Source organism: Carettochelys insculpta, chromosome 4, assembly GCF_033958435.1.
Source record: "Carettochelys insculpta isolate YL-2023 chromosome 4, ASM3395843v1, whole genome shotgun sequence".
Classification (NCBI taxonomy): domain Eukaryota; kingdom Metazoa; phylum Chordata; order Testudines; family Carettochelyidae; genus Carettochelys; species Carettochelys insculpta.
The window spans coordinates 16,947,680-16,964,046 of record NC_134140.1 but is presented as its reverse complement, the minus strand read 5'-3'; the positions used below and the strand labels follow the sequence as shown (position 1 = coordinate 16,964,046).

The window sequence follows — 16,367 nt, the reverse complement described above, 5'->3', positions numbered from 1 at the left end:
ACTTTTTGCATGTAACCTCTTATGTGCATGTTTGCACTAAGCTGGATACTTAGGCACAGAACTATACCTTTTTGTACACACCGATTATTATTTGTGTTATTGTAATGCCTTACTCATGGACTGAGACGCCACTGAACTGGGTGCATACATACACAGAACGAATAGGCAAGCAAAGAACAGAGTGGAAGACAAGGGACAACCGATGGCTACAGATATACATGGGGGACTGCAAGAAAACAATGAAACACTTCTGGTCAGCATGACAGGTAAGGGTATAACTGGTCTGACCATTGTCATTGAGGTGAAGGAGAGTCGTGAGGAAGGTTTTGAAGACTAATGAGTGGCTTTGCACATGTTTAATGGGGGCTCTTCCCAAACATGAAGAGCAGCCTACAGGAAAGCATAAAGGTGCTTTTTTTTTTGACAATTTAACAAATGGGAGATGAGGCTGACAAGACCAGAGACAAGAGTTTTTGCCTCGGAAGGGAATGAAAGGTAGAAGCTGATGTGTGAGATTGGCTGTGAAACCCTTGAAGACAAACAACTTATGTTTGCTGTGCTTAAGGCTGTGTCTGCACTTCCAGAGTTTTTTACTGACACTTTCTTGGTGACACAAAAGCACTGGTTGTTGTCCTCCCTGCAGGAATCTGAGTGTATTTACAAATGCACCACTTGCATCCATATGAAAGGAGCACTCCACCTGCCTCTGTTTGCATTGCGGGAGGCAGGAGGATCATTCCACAATAATGATTTGTTTGGTGTGCAGGAGCAGTGACAGCATGGCTGTCAGGTTGGAGCTAAAGGGAAGGGTGGGACTGCTGAGTGTCAAAGAGTGGCCACTCCCGCTCTGCATTGTGGGACAGCTCCAGAGGGCAATTAGGCCAGGAAAAGCAATCAAGAATTCTCACTGGCACATCAGCACAAAAGCACCAGTGCAAAGACACTCCTTGTGGTGGGTTTATTTTTGTGCTGGAACTCAGCTGTTTCAGCTCAAAATGTGGCGCTCCAGTGAACATACCCGCCTGGCTTTTGGACAAAAACATGGGCAGTGAGTGACCCCCAGAGCTTGGTGAGGCAAGCACCTCAGCCCCACCCCTTTTGCCCAAGGCCCCAACCCCAATTGTGGTCACTGTTGGCTGCTGGCCTCTATCCAGCCCTCCCTCAACATACACAATAGGACCACTGGCCCCCAGCATGATACAGTGCAGCCCCAGAGAGCTGGTGGACAGCTTGGCTGCAGCCTTCCCTGGCCCCAGAGCTCCATAGAGCTGGCAGGTGGTGCGGCTGCAGCTTCCCCTAGCTTCCCTTTCCTGGTTTAGTCATAAGTCCCAGAACTGGGAGGGCAAGTGGCACAGTGCAGCTCCCAGCCTGCCTAGTCCAGCCTCTGCCACCGCAAGAGCAGGCTGAGGGAGGAAACCTATGAGCCTCCAGTGGAGCATGTGCATGGCCAGGTGAGGTGCCTTTGAAAGGCTATGAGTTCCCCTACCTATGCTACCCACCACCCAGGCATAAAACCTGACTTTTTGCTCTTGCAAATTTGGCCATAACATGACAAAGGAGCCAGTGAAGGGATGCAAAGCAGAGATGCCCTAGTCAAAGCAACAGCTAGGAAAATGATGATTGCAGCAGCATCCTGAAAGGATATGAGAAGGGCTAGAAAGCATGTGTCAGAGAGATGGCTGCAGCAGTAACTGAACTGAGCCTTGATGAGGATTTTCGCTATACACACCTCATAGAGCTGGAAGGGATCGTGGGAGGCCATCAAGTCCAGTCTCTTGCTGTCATGGCAGGACCAAGCACCATCCCTCTTTTTTTTAAAAAAACGATTAAATCTAATTGCCCCACCTCCCTAAATGCCTCCTCAAGGACTGAACTCCCAACCCTGGGTGTAGCAAACCCATGCTCAAACCACAGAGCTATAAAGGAAATATTTTAGCTTTGTGAGTTTATGCAGAAAAAATTGGCAGTATTCATACATGTCCTGAAAGGGAGTTGAAGATGACTCCTAGATTATAAACTTGAGTGACAGACAGGATGGTGATGATCTCCACAGTGACTACAAAAGGAGTAATGGGACGAGTATAGAGGAGTGATTGAGTCCTGACAGCTAGACATCCGTAAGGAAGTGTCAGAGAAACAGGATGAGGTTTCAGTTTGGACAGAAGGAGATAGATCAGGAGAGAGAGAGATCCATGAATCCTCAACTTAGAGATGGTAGTCAAGTGTGTGTTTGCAATGAGATTACTCAGGGATAAGGTGTGATCTGAGAAGATGCAGTGTGAGCACAGAAAAGAGGTTCTGCAAGCAGGAATACAGGTGAAGGATTCTATGCCTAATATTTGGGCATGTATTAGACAACTGGGTTGAGGACTGTGTGAAAATTTGGCCTGTAATCATTCTGAATATCATCAGAAAAATATAATGGTTTCTTCCTTTATCAGATGATAATAATGTTATGAATATTTTGCATCAGATAAAGTGAAATAAACAGATAACTGGCCTACAATATTTGTTAATAACATGTCTTTATTTCCAGTAAAGTTTTCAAGCTTGTAAGGATTTTGCTTCCTGGGAAAGCTGAAAGTTATGCAGGTCTGACTTAAAGCTACTTGCCACAGGACACCATACTCCTCAGAGTTCTCCAAAGATTGCCAAATAGAACGAAAGAAAATGTATAGTTGTGTGATTGAAGACAATTCCCATTCTGTGTGAATAGCCCAGGCATCCAAAATTCTATCGCATAGGGATGCTATTATAAACTTCTTTTTCTTTTGTGCCCAACAGATAGTTATAGGACAAGTGCCAACAAAGTTGGAAAATATTGGCTCATTTAAAAAAAAATAAATTTCACCTATCTCTTGAAAGATACCTCAATTGTATGCAAAAGCAATATAAGGAGGGGAGTGACGGTACCTAGGGTTCTTCAGTGTCTCCCCAGCTAAGAACACTCCTGGAAACACCTGAGGAAAAAGATGGAACTGGGGATGTGCTGGACCCAGGCTAAAGGGATTTTTGGCCTGTGAATAGAATACCTGGGATTTCAAAATTTAAGCAAATGCAGCTTATCCCTTAAGACCCTACAGTCTCTTTGTATCATTTCTCCAGGTGAGAATGAGCTATTCATACTGTTTAGTGCATTAAATTTAGTTTGCATTTTTTGTTTATTTCCTAGGTAATCTGCTTAACTGTGTGCTATAATTTATAACCACTTAAAATAAACTTGTTTTTGCTTTATCCAAACCAGTGTGTGGGAATCATAACTTGGTGGCAAATGACTGTTGTATATTTCTCTCCACACTGAGGAAGGGAATGAATTTCAGGAGTTTATGATCTACATTTCTCTGTGCAGTGCAAGACTGTATAATTTGGGGGTATAGCCAGAGGGGTGTATATGTGTGTGCCTGAGGAGTTGGTTATTGCCCTCATGCTGAGGCCTTCCCATGCAGGGGCTGGTCAAATAGCCTGCCTGTAACTGCAGCTGGGTATGTCCTTACATGTATATATGCTGGTGATAGTACAGGCTGGCAGGCTTGGTAGCTTGTTGCAGCAGTATAGCATGGTTGACAATCCAGGCAGGTAGGCCAGGACAGCTTAGTGGTACCCCAGTTCCAGGTGGAATCTCATGGAGAACCCATCGCAGTGTGTCTGTGGATCCAAAGATCCTCAGTGACAAGGTTCATAGTAATCATCTGGCACTATGTAGAACTATGTATGAGATGAGTATCCTCGAATACCATTTTCTAGATTATTTTGTTGCATTCCACCATATACTCAGTGTGAGTGTATTTTATTCATACAGATAGAAACCAGTTTAGCAAACACCCTCTGTGATGATGCAGGTATATTTGATCCTGCCCCTGTGCAGGGGGCTAGACTGGATGAACTCTGGAAGACCCTTGCAGCCCTCCATTACAAATGTCAAACAACACATTTGGGGCTTAATCACCCCTTGTGCTGCATGTCTTTGTAGAAGCATTAGAGGGAGCTTAAAGCTTCCATAACACCTTGTGTAAACCACCTGGATCTTGGGATGCACTTGTACAGTGGTAAGCAGCTGCTACTCTCTGCTTTGCTAACTGGTGTGGTAGAGGAGAGCTAAGTTAGGACTGGAATGCGAGGGCGTAATTTGCTGCCAGTATGGCTGCATCTACACTACATTCCTGTTTTGAAAGGGGAATGTAAATCAAAAATGAAAATGAAGCACTTCATCCCCAGCCTTGATCAAGGGGGCAAACTGGGAGGATATTGCTCCAATCTAACCCATAGATTTTTCCATATCCTCTACCCTGGCTACCTCTCTGACACTACATATCCTCTGAGCTCATCATGGAATGTAATCTTTTCATTAAAAAAACTACAAGAAAGAAACAGGAAAGTGAATGAGATGAAGTATTTATCCACAGTGCAGAATTATGTTAAATTTCAGATGTGCATTTTGCATTATCTATCTGAGTCTGCAGGGAAAAAAAATGTGCACCATATAATGATGTAGTAATCACATTTTAAAGTGCTTGGTAATCCAAAAGCAGCTGAGCATATGCATAACCGCTTCACAGTTCTCCTGTACCTTAGGAGCTATGAGAGTAATACAGATAGGCAATCTAGAATTTTCCTAACAAATTGCACATAAGTTACATAAAACTGTAATATTACTCTGGCCACAGGAATCATTATTAGCCATTCATCTGTTCGCCTGGTGTAGGCCTGGTCTGAGTGCGGAAAATAGTTAGTAGTGAGTAGTTGGCAGGAGATTTGCTGTCCTCTCAAGGTCCCTTCCAATTCTAGTGTTCTGGTATTCTATGAAGCGCCCAAGGGATCAGGTCTTCAATACAGAGTTCTACGTACAAAAATGATCGCAGGATATGGCCCTAGCATTGCCGAACAAGGTCATGGATAGGATCATGAAAACAGCTGAGATACAATTTTTCTATGTTTAGAATGGTTATGGCCAGATGCAACATGAATACAACCGAAAAGTATTTCAGAGACCAGCACTAGGAGCTAAAGGAGACCTGTGCACTGTAGGTAATCTTTTCAGCACATCTTGGAAGTAAACTAGTAGAGGTAGCATAAGAAAGGCATTGTTTACATGTCTATAAGTGAAGCGCTGAGGTAGCAGCACTTTCATATTAAAGCATGGCTACAGAAGAGTGCTGGAGGAAAGCTCTCCCAGCATTCTAGGTAAGCCACCCTCAGGAGGGGAGCAGCTAACAGTGCTGGCAACAAAGCCCATTTACACTGGTGCTTTATAGGGAGGTAACTTGCTGCACTCAGAGGGGAATGGTACTGGTGTTTTTTCACACCTCTGAGCCGAAAAGTTGCAGTGCAGTAAAGTGGTAGTGCACACTTAGCCAAAGAAATAATTTGTTTCAAAGATAATTTATTGTACTGTGATGGATTGAATAGTGCAGGAAGGGTGGCCTTACAAAATTGTTTAGAAAGGCCTTAATGCCAGCATGGAGAGACATTAAAAATACCAGGGATGAATTCAACAAGCTGGGTCTCATAAGACTTATGTGGGAAAGCAGAAAAGCAAAGCCTACAATCAAAGAAATACTGAAGTAGCATGGGGGGAGGGGTAAAAGAACTTTGATTTGGCCACATGGTAGTACCAGAATTAAAAGCATGGAAACTATATGAACTAGGGCTTTCCTGCAAACAAACACTGCTGATTTTAGGCCTTGATTCTGCACCAAAATCTGTTAGGTTTGGCCCTTGCTCCTGCACAGTCTCAGAATGCACCACACATTTACAGTGCAGTCAGATATAATCAATGCCAAGGCAAGATCGTGAGTAAGGTAGTGTGTTGTAACATTATATTACTACAGTAAACTCTTTCATTATCCAGCAGCCTGAGAACTGGGAGATTGCTGGATATCCATATATTTTGGATAATAGAGAGGTATACCTAATAATGCATAAACTCAAGAAAAACGAGGTTCAATATTAAGAAACAAACAAAAATGTATGCAGAGTATTTTATTGGCCAACAACAGTACTATTGTACACTGTAAACGTATACTCTATTTGCTGTATAGATTTGTATTCACTCTCAGTATACTGTACTTATGGAAAACGTAACTAAAATTTACTTATGGTTAAAATTCCAGTTGAGAGTTCCAGATGATAGAATACCGGATATGAAAGAGTTTACTGTATAAATATCTACAAGCACCAAAGGGTGAAGGGTAGAAACAGCAAAAAAACCTATTAAAAGGATTTTAATTTATGATTCTATTTATAGCAGTTCCTAACTGTCACAGTGGTCAAACACTGGAATAAACTGCCTAGGGAGGGTGTGGAATTTCCCATCTCTGGAGATATTTAAGAAGAGGTTAGATAAATGTCTATCAGGGATGGCATCGAGAGTACTTGGTCCTGCCATGAGGGCAGAGGGCTGGACTTGATGACCTCTCACGGTCCCTTCCAGCCGTAGCATTCTATGATTCTATGAGTTGTAATTCATGACCATGGTAATGGTAGGTGGAAATGCAGTCACAAGAGGCAGACAGTCTTAGTACTGTCCGAATGCCCTCCAGTTCCTCATAACTAACTGCTTTCCAAACAATCCAGTATAAACCTTTCTTATACAATAAGACACAAAACCAGCCCACCCTCTCCTTCCTTTTGAGAAATACGGGGACAAGGGGACCATGGGAATTTGCCAGGCACATAGAGGAGATTAATGTCTTCTCCCACAATTCTTCTAGACCAGGGTTCAGCAACCCCTGGCATGCATGTCACTCTTGGCACGTTGCAGCATGGGAGGGGGAGGGAGCATGGGGCTGAAGCTCTACTATGGTGTGGGGCTGCAGCCCCCGCCACAGCACTGGAGCTCCCCCTTTCCCCCCACAGCTCTCCTCCCCTCCAAGCCTCTTCTGTGGGGCCAGGGAGTGTGGAGCCCTCTTTGCTGCGCCAGGACCAGAGCCCCCTTCTCCCCGAGCCTCTTCTGCGGGGTGTGGCTGGAGTCGCACCACAGTGCGGGGCCAGGGCCCCTCCTTTTCTCCCCAGAGCGATGGTGTGGGGTGGGGGCTGGAGCACAGGGCCCCCTGCCATGGCATGGGGTCAAAGCACAGGGCTGCAGCACACAGCTGGGGGCAGGGCTGGAGGCCTCCCCTGGAGCCCCAGTTGTGGTGCGGGGCTGGGGCCAAAGTCTCCTTTTCCTCCTCCCGAGCCCCCTCTGCAGGGCAGGGCCAGAAGCCCCCCCCACCGCCAGCATCCTCTGTGGGGCTGGAGGATCCCCCTGGAACCTCAGCTGTGGTGTGGGCCAAGGTCAGAGTCCCTCTTCCCCCCATAACCCCTGAGACCCCTCTGAAGGGCCAGGGCAAGGGCCAGGGCCAAAGGGCTGTCCTGAGCCTCCTTCGCAGGGCTGCATATAGAGCCCTGCCATGGAGTACTCTGCTTTGGGGCTAGGGCTACTATACCTCTGAGATGAGCAGTCAAGACCATGGTCAGCTGCTAGAGATGGACAAGTCCTCTGGCTATTATAGGTTGGAGATCCTCCACCCACAAGGCCTGGACTGTCTCATGCGTGTGACCTTGTCTGAAGGGCAAATAGTGAGGTGCAACTGGAATGGAGGCGGTTGTTGGCTAGTTTGAAAACGGGAGCTTTGACCTAAGAGGCACTGGAAATGTTTCCTGAGGCTTCAGCTGGGATATTGCTGTACTTTGGAAAGGATGGAAGGCTGTTGCCTACAAAGGCTGTGGTGTTGGCCTTTGCTGTCAGCAATGGTCTGAGGAACTTTTCATTACCTATGATGGGCCTGGATCTGTATCGCAGGCTCTTTGAGTGGCCAGGAGGAGTGAGGAAAATCCCTCAGTTCCTCTCCCCAGCATTGTAAGCCCCTCTGTGGCCCTGGGTGTGCGTGTGTCACCATCCCTTCATCCAGCATCACCAGTGCCTCTGAGCCCCTGAGAGTGTGAATGTCTCAGTCCCCTCTCCCAGCATCACCAGCCCCTTTGAGGCCCTGGGTGTGCGCCAGGGCATCATTTCAGGTTTTGGGAGGCAGGCAGTGGGGCTGACAGCCATGCCAAGCTTCAGAACAAGGTGGGAGAAGCCCAGCTCCATGCCCCTGGAAGGAGAGGAACTGAGGGTGGAAGGGGTGGGACTGAAGGAGTCAGTTCTCAAGCCCCCTCTCAAGCTGGCAGAGTTTCAGGGAGACACAACGCCACTACGACCCCTATGAACTGCTCTGCACAGCCAGGAGAGCCCAGCCACCCTTGAAGGCCTGGCCCCAATCGTGTGTGTCTGTATGTGCGTGTGCACACATGGCTGGGCTCCCTACTTCCTTCTGTGTGTGCATGCCTGCTTTAAAAACACCTCCACTGGGAATTGATGGCTATGGTGCCATGGTGGCACACATCTGAACAAGCACATATAACCTCAGTATTGCTGCACAAGACAAAACTCATGCCACTCACAGATGAAACATCTTAGAGGGAACAGTACCTCACACCCCAAACCCCTACCTCCTGTACCCCCCACTTCACCTGATCCCTCTGCCCTGAATCCCCCACACCCCACCCAACACTTACATTCCTTACAGAAAAAAACCTGTTTTTATCCCAGCCCCCACCACCAAAGGGTACAGTACGCTACCTGTAAGAAATCTGTTAATATCACCCCTGGTTATGAATAAATACAAAGCATTGGAAGGAAGATCTGAGAGTATAAACATTCACCTCCATGACATTCACTGAAGGTACTCAAGTTTGAGAGACTCTGCTCCCATCAGTCATACAAAAAAGTAAAGAGGAGCTACGATTACTTACAGCTGAAAGAGGATAGTGCAGGAGACACGCAGCTATAAAATGGCTGGCTGGTTTGTTGTTTCTGCACAATATCGAGTAGCAAAGGTGTTCTAGGAAAAAGTTGTTAGAATTCAAAAGTTCATTTACTATGCTAGGAAGGAATCAACATTTGAGTGTAACAGTCTGGACCCTTCCTGGTAATCTTGACCCAGCCCATTGCAAAGGAAAGAGTCTCTCAGGCAACTTCTAAGTGTAACTAAATGGAAGAACAGGTGCCCCATGATGGGGTACTGTCATTCTCCCCAAAATTGGAGAGTTGGTAAAAATAGGAAAGTTTTAAGTGTAATTTAAGCAGTGTCTGTGGTGTGGCAGCAGGTTTGTTTCCTGACAGCAGGGAAAGATCCCAGCAGGTGGTCATTTTTTAGTCTGCTGCTTTTGCGGTGAAGTGTTCTTAGGTGATAGAGCAAAGAATAGTCAGCCTGGAGGGAGGGAGAGGAGACAGAAGTGTGAACTAGCTTTTCAATCAATGTGCCTGGTCAGGGTGGGGGAGAGCCTCCAAGAAATAGCAGAGCCAGAGATGCATAAATTGAGTCCGACGTTTCTCACTCCCCTGGGTGAGGAGGCAGGAACCATTATCCTGCAGCAGCAGGGTTATTCAGGGGGGAAGGGAAGTTGATGTCTCTTTTTGCCACTCCCCATTGATGCCTCTGGTGTGCGCATGTCTCAGACCCCCACCCAGCATTGCCATCCCCTCTGAGGCACACCCAGGGGCACAGAGAAGCAGGCAATGCTTGGTGAGAGAGACTGAGATACTCACACCCAGAGGCTCAGGAGGGCTGGTGATACTGAATGAGTGGGGTGTGAAGCATACACACACACTGAGGGGCTCAGAGGCACCGGTGTGATATTGGCTGAGGAGGGGTGTGATGCATGCATACATACACTCAGGCTCAGAGGCACTGGCAATGTTGGGTGAGGGGTTATGACACACAGGCTCAGTGGCAGTGATGTTGGCTGAGGGGTGTGTGATGCATACACACATTCGGGGGTTCAGAGGCACTGGTGATACTGGGTGAGGGGGTGTGCAACACACACATGCTCAGCAGCACTGGTGATGTTGGATGAGGGGTTGTGACACACACACATAGGGGCTCAGAGGGGCTGGCGATGTTGGGTGAGGGGAGTGTGACACACACGGGCTCAGCAGCAGTGGTGATGTGGGATGAGGGGTTGTGACACATGCACACAGAGGGGCTCGTGATGCTGGGTGAGGGGGTTTGTGACACACCCACAGAGGGGCTCAGAGGGGTTGGCAATGTTGGGTGACGAGAGTGTGACACACACGGGCTCAGAAGCACGGGGGATGTTGGGTGGGGGGTTGTGACACACACACACGGGCTCAAAGGCACTGGTGACGGGTGAGGGGGTCTGTCACACACGCACAGGGGCTCAGAGGCACTGGCGATGCTGGGTGAGAGGGTTTGGGACGCGCGCACACGCACACGCACACACACGGGCTGACAAGGTCTGGCGATGCTGAGTGAGACGCGCACACAATCAGAGCGCGGCACCACCAGCCCACCCCGCTGTGAGCCACGGCTCCGCGGTGAGCACCTCCCCATCCCACCCCTCTCTGACAGGCGAGCCGCACGACCCCGCAGCGCGCGCGCGTCAGAACCATTGTAAAGCTATTGCCCCGCCCCCCTCAAAATACATGCCCATTGACTCGCCAGCGCCCCCGGACCACGAAAGCCAGGTTTCCACTGCGCATGCGTACAACGTTACTCATCCACTTCTAATCTGAGGTTGAGGAATTATAACACGCATCCAAGAGGGGCAAGGGAACCGGGTAGACTGGCTTTTTGCGGTTTCATCCGGGGAGATTATGACGTTAAAACTCAGACCAGGCATACCACTTCCACCTTGTGATGTCCTCCACTGCGCATGTGCGTGTGCACCAAGCATGGCGCCGCCAGAACGCCTAGCCTTCTGGGTGTTGTAGTCCGGAAAGGCGCGTTGACTTGGGCGTCGCGGCGATGTGAGCCCGGCCCTGTGGGCGGGCTAAGTGTGCAGTGCGGCCCTATGGCGGCAGGTGTGAGAGGTCAGCGGCCTGCCGACCCTGCCAATGGGTGGATCGTGTCTGGACGGGGCGGAGCTGGCTGTGTTTTGTTCAATTGCCATTGAGACGCGCTGTTCATATGCAGAGGGAGGCCGCCCGGGCTGGCCTTGAGGGGCAGGTACCTGGCGGGCGGCGCGGGGAAGCACTGGGAGCCTGGGAGGCAGCGCGCCGGGGCAGCTGCCGGGTCGGTGCCCGTGGGGGAGGCAGTGGGGCCAAGGACAACGGCGCTGCCCCAGGTGCCGGCCGGTTGGGGGGCATAGAGGACAGCCTGCTGTGGTGTGTGGGGGAGGGTACCGAGCGCAGGTGAGTTCTGGGGGGAGGGGGGGCGATGAGATGTGGGGCCGGCCACGGGTCCCTGGGCGACGCGGCTGCGAGGGGGGAGGCGAGGTATGAAGCGGGCTGTGGATCCCTGGGCGATGCGTGTGTGTGAGACGGGAAGCGAGTGTGGGGCCGGCCACGGGTCCCCGGGCCACGCGGGTGGCGAGGGGTTGGGCCGGCCACGGGTCCTCGTGCGACGGGGGTAGGGGCGAGGTGAGGTGTAGGGTTGGTTCTGGGGCCCTGGGCGACGTGGGTTTCGGGGGGTGAGAGAAGTGAGGTGCAAGGCTGGGAGCAGGTTACAGTTTACTGTGTCATTCCATAGCTGGGCAGTGGTGGGTGGCTTCTGTGCCCAAGGGACAGGCATGGGATGTTTCTGTTGGGAGGGCAGCTGGCAGGGTGTGGGCTGATGGTTTGTCGGGCCTGACACAGGTAGGGTGTGTGTGTGGGGGGGGAGCAGGCTGGCTATGTGCGGTGCTGATGGGGACACAGGCAGTGAGGCCTGGCTCATGAGTGTGTGTGTGTGTGTGTGTGTGTGTGAGAGAGAGAGAGAGAGAGAGAGAGAAGGGAGCCTGGGCCAGCACAGCTGCCAGCTGTGGAGCTATGTACATATACCAGTTGTTTGAGGGATTTTTGGCGATTCCCTCAGATATCTTCCAAGGAGGGTAGTGATGGGGCTGGGGGCATGTCTTTGTGAGCGTGAGAGGTTGGGTAGTGGTTGATGGGCAGTGAGATTAAGGTAACAAGGCATCTGTCTAGCTCTTCTGAGCATCCCTCTCTCTGAAAGAGCTTTCAAATGCTGGTTTAAGGGAATGGTCAGAGGGCCCTATCTTTTGGCAGTGGGTTGCTCTGGGCCCATACCACCCTAAGTGTTAGAGAGAAAAGAAGGATTGGCAGCTTGGTTATTGTATGAGTGAGGGAGATGATGTAGTGCCTGTTAGAAAACCACTGAGTGTTGAGGTATAATTTCTGATTTATGCTTGTAAATTGATTACATTATTATGTTAAATGCTACTAATAAACAATTTCTTGTGTCAAGTAGTGATTTTTAAGTTATGCTAGTTTTTAAGAGTTGTATTTGTCAAGTTTAATGCAGGTTGAGAATAAAAGTTGGTTTTGGTGGAATAAAGAAGTAGGTAGTAACATCAGTAATTACTGCTTAGATTAAAATTAGGTTTTATGTATTGCATGGTTATGGGTTAAAGTTCCTTCTCTATCCAAAGAATTCTCTGGCCTGTATATAAAATATTGTTGTTTGTTTGAGTTTTGCAACAGTAACTGTGTCCTGTGTTCACGGAAACACTAGTTCTGAGCACAGTTTTGTGTTTTGGAATAAAATACATATCCTGAAAGATTTCCAGAGCTAAATTATTCCTTCAGCAATTAATAGGCATATGCAAAGGAACCAAGTTATGTTAATATAGTTACACAGCTTTAACAATATCAGTATGTCATTTCGCAGATCGTTCCAAATGCCTTGTGTTTGTGCAATTAATTTCCATTTATGTGTAGCTTAAAAACATTTTTAAGATCTGCCAGGATAAAAGATGTGATGTAACTGTAAGATTGTCATGATGACAAATTTTTACATTGGCTGTATTACTTTTTCAAACAGAGAGGTTTTTTAAGTGCAGAAAAACTCATTCTCTTCAATCACCCAAATGACAGCAAAAAGCTGTTGCCTGTGAGAGTTCTTTAAAGGTCAAATAAAATTGTACTGGAAACCGTGCATGCTGCAAAGAGGTAACTTTAAGGTGATTGGGAGGTTTGGTGGAGATGACCCTGTATTTTAGTATCACATCTGGCCTTTTCTAAGTCTTGCCTGAGTTCTAAAAATAATGCCCTCTTTTCGCTTTTTTGTCATAATAGTTTTCCAAATTGTTCCAATAAATAGCTTTTTTGAAAAGTAGAATTTTATAGTAATAATAGTACTGTAGGTTGTCTGATGGAGAGGAGCCTAAACTGTTCATGGGAAATCGGAAGAGATAGACGCTGCTTTGGTTTGTTAAATGTGGACTCTTGAGTTATAGGTCTTAGGGTAGTTTAGCCAGCTGGTCATATCTATTTTTCTGGTCCACTTTGTTTACATTAAAATTAGCTCCTGTGAGGAGGAATTACAGGCTTCACTGTTACAGTGCCCTGAAATTTTGTGTTTTCCAACATTAAAATGTGATTTATGTTATAAAATTGCTTTGTAGGTAGAAAGTTTTGAAGATGTTTTAATTTGTTTTGTATTTGTGTGCTGTGAATTGAATTCAGTGCCCAGAACAAAAAATTCCATGAGGCTCCTTTAATGGAGTGTGGAGTTTAATTTGGGATTGTATTAGAAGTTTAAGTGATTACTGGAGCTTTTCAGGCATGAGTGTATTATCAAGCCAGAAGACTCTTTTTTTTTTTATCCCTGTACAACTACCTTGTTTTTGAGGTGGATTGTAACTTATGGGGAGGGTGTGTGCATGGTCAGAAGTATAGCTGCATGACAGCAATTCATAGTACCTAGAAACTGATTGTTTTAATGTAAGCTAGTCTGTTTAAAATGACTATTGTATGTTGCTTCAATGGTTTTTAAAATAGGATTGCTGCTGCTTTATATTAAATCCCTAGGAGTTCATTCATATTTTTTGTCCAAAGTATTTTTATTATTTGTTGTGAAATACAAACTTATACTCTAGTGAAAACTGTAATTGAGTAAAAGTGCATTTTGTGTGTGAGGCATAAAAAATCTGGCTAGAATTTTAATACTTGGCTCATTGATGACTGGATGAGCCATATGATAGTAAACCTTTACAAAATTTTATGTTGGAATAAACTGATCATATTCTGAAGGCCTCAACTGCAGAAAATCCAACAGCAATTTGTGCTTAACCCAATATGTAGCATTCCATATCTCAAATATTTAATGTGATATACCAATTTACTGCAAGTTGCAAAATACTGTAATGAATTCCAATATTCCATATTTTTTCACTTTGAGTGCTACTTTTGTGTACAGTATTATGATTTGAATGGGAAGAGGAGAAACATTATAAACAGTGCTTTCATTTTTTTCTGCATTAAGCTGTAGAAATGTTAGTATATTAGAACTTGTGGAAAGTTTAGTTGATGTGGCTGGAAAGTTTAATGTGGTAATTAATGTCATAGTAAAACTACTACTTTAATTTTATACCAAAATTGTGTGTTGCTTGGGATAATTTCTCCCCCTCTTAAATTCTTTTTGAGTCTGGTAGACATTGTTGGGCTTTTGTCTCCCCTTTTCCTCCCCAGTACATTCCTTTGTGTTAACAGCAATGATGATGGCAGTTCTAGTCACCTCCTGTGGCTTGATAGATTATTCCCTTTAGAAACATGTACTTAAAAGTTTCCAACCCTGATTTTTGTTACTGCAATAAAATTTATTATTCCACTTAGAGCTGTATTTTAGGAATTGAATTTATTTATTAATTAATTAATAGTGAGGTAAGTCTTGTCATACCATGTTGGAGAGAGGTGATTGTGGGTTTACATTTTCATTTTTTAAGAAGATTTTGAGACACAGTTGTTCTTTGCATGTTTGAGGGAGGTTATGAGAATGTTAAGACATAGATGAATTCTTCTGTTTAGTATGAGTTACAGTAAATTCAAATTTTCTCTAAGGAATCTGAATGATAGTATATGATAAGTATGCAAAAGTTTAACTTGAATTTTTCCTCTATTTCTGTATTTTTAAAAATGCCCCATTTACTATCTAAAATGTTCTTCTATAGAAGTCTTTAGTGTATAAAGAAGTAGCTTATGTTCTCTTTTATGGAAATAGATTCTTGTCTAGTTTTTCATGAGATTTTTACTACTTTGTAAATATTTTCACAATATAGGGTCTTGCACACACAGGAAATTGGTATCCACATCTGCAAAAATGATCCACAGATACCCATATCTGCATCTGCTGATGCAGATACCTGCAACTATGAAGTGGATATCTGTGGATTTCAGGGCTGTGCATAATTCCTGCGATCCATTTTATGTGGAGCTATAATGGGATTATCCAAAATGATCAGAAATCTAACATGGAAGATTATGTAAATAGTTGTTGACTTGTGTGTCTCCTATTTAATATCTAGCATCTATGTTTTCACAGGCAGACCTGTAGCATCTTTACAGTTCGGCAAGAAGAGCATTGCTGTTTTTAATAATTTAGTTGAAGTAATACTGCCTCTTTAGATGCTATGATGTTAATGTTTTTTCTGTAAAACAAAAAATAGGTGCATCTGTTATTGGACAGATCATGTGGGAATTATTTGATATAAAATAGTGTATGCTAATTATATGGGGGGAAAAACCCAAAATTATTCAAATGAGGAAACAGCAAAAATAACCATGTGCCAACTGAAAATGTAGCTCCTAATATTGTGTATTTGTAGCAGTTTCTATTAGTGGGTAGGGGGACTGTATCGGTAAAGTGGGTATAATACCTGAGAAGCAATGAATTTTTTTTTTGGGCGGGGCAGGGTGGGGGAATGTGTCCTGAGGCTTATGTGGCTAAAATCCTTGCTGTCAGTGCTTACTAAGCATTTTTATCCTTTTTTTGTATTAGGAGAGAAACAAAATATTGCATAAGAATGTGAGAGTGGCCAGACAGGGTCAGATTAATGGTTGATCTAGCCCAAAGGTCGGCAACCAAAATAGCAAAAAGAACCATTTTTTAATTCAATAAAAAAACTCAGTAAGTCAAGAGCCACAATGCATGTGAATATGAGAAGGTCCTTAATAAATAATATCAAACCATACTTTTTGTAACCCCTATTTTAGAACAGCACACACAAATGACTTGTAATGTGATACAGGATGTTCACCGTTTATCAAAAATAATCAGGTGGGTTTTTGTTTACTTTGCTTTTATAGGGTCAGGAACCACAGAGAAATCCAAAAGAGCTGCATTCAGCTCCGGAGCTGCAGGTTGCAGACCCCGATCTAGCCTCATATCCTGTCTTCTGACAGTGGGGTAAAGCATTTTAGAGGGAATGTACGGAGCAGGGTATTTTCAAGTGATTCACCTGCTGTCCACTTCCAGCTTCTGGCACTCAGAGGCTTAGAGATACCCAGATCATGGGGTTGTATCCCTAACCATCTTGGATTCTAGCAGGTGATGCTTATTTTCCGTAAACTAGTCTAGTTCTGCTTTGAATCTAGTTATATTTCAGGCTTT

At 45.6% G+C, this 16,367-nt stretch overlaps 1 protein-coding gene and 1 long non-coding RNA gene across 4 annotated transcripts in view; one reads left to right on the top strand and one right to left on the bottom strand.

Moving 5' to 3' along the window:
* LOC142012096 (uncharacterized) overlaps nucleotides 1-8,862 on the bottom strand; it is a 56,940-nt gene extending 48,078 nt beyond the window's left edge. The window contains exon 1 of the long non-coding RNA XR_012645260.1: nucleotides 8,773-8,862. This is a non-coding gene — a long non-coding RNA (uncharacterized LOC142012096). The remainder of the gene's footprint in view (nucleotides 1-8,772) is intronic.
* Nucleotides 8,863-10,905: 2,043 nt separating this feature from the next.
* The window catches only part of FAM53A (family with sequence similarity 53 member A), a 97,098-nt gene continuing 91,636 nt past the window's right edge, over nucleotides 10,906-16,367 (top strand). Inside the window, exon 1 of one of the 3 annotated variants that reach the window (XM_074991696.1) lies at nucleotides 10,906-10,988. The gene's annotated coding sequence lies outside the window, so the exon portion shown is untranslated. Of the gene's footprint in view, nucleotides 10,989-11,059; nucleotides 11,174-16,367 lie in introns of those variants that run through there. The other 2 variants (XM_074991697.1, XM_074991698.1) reach the window with 2 other exon arrangements.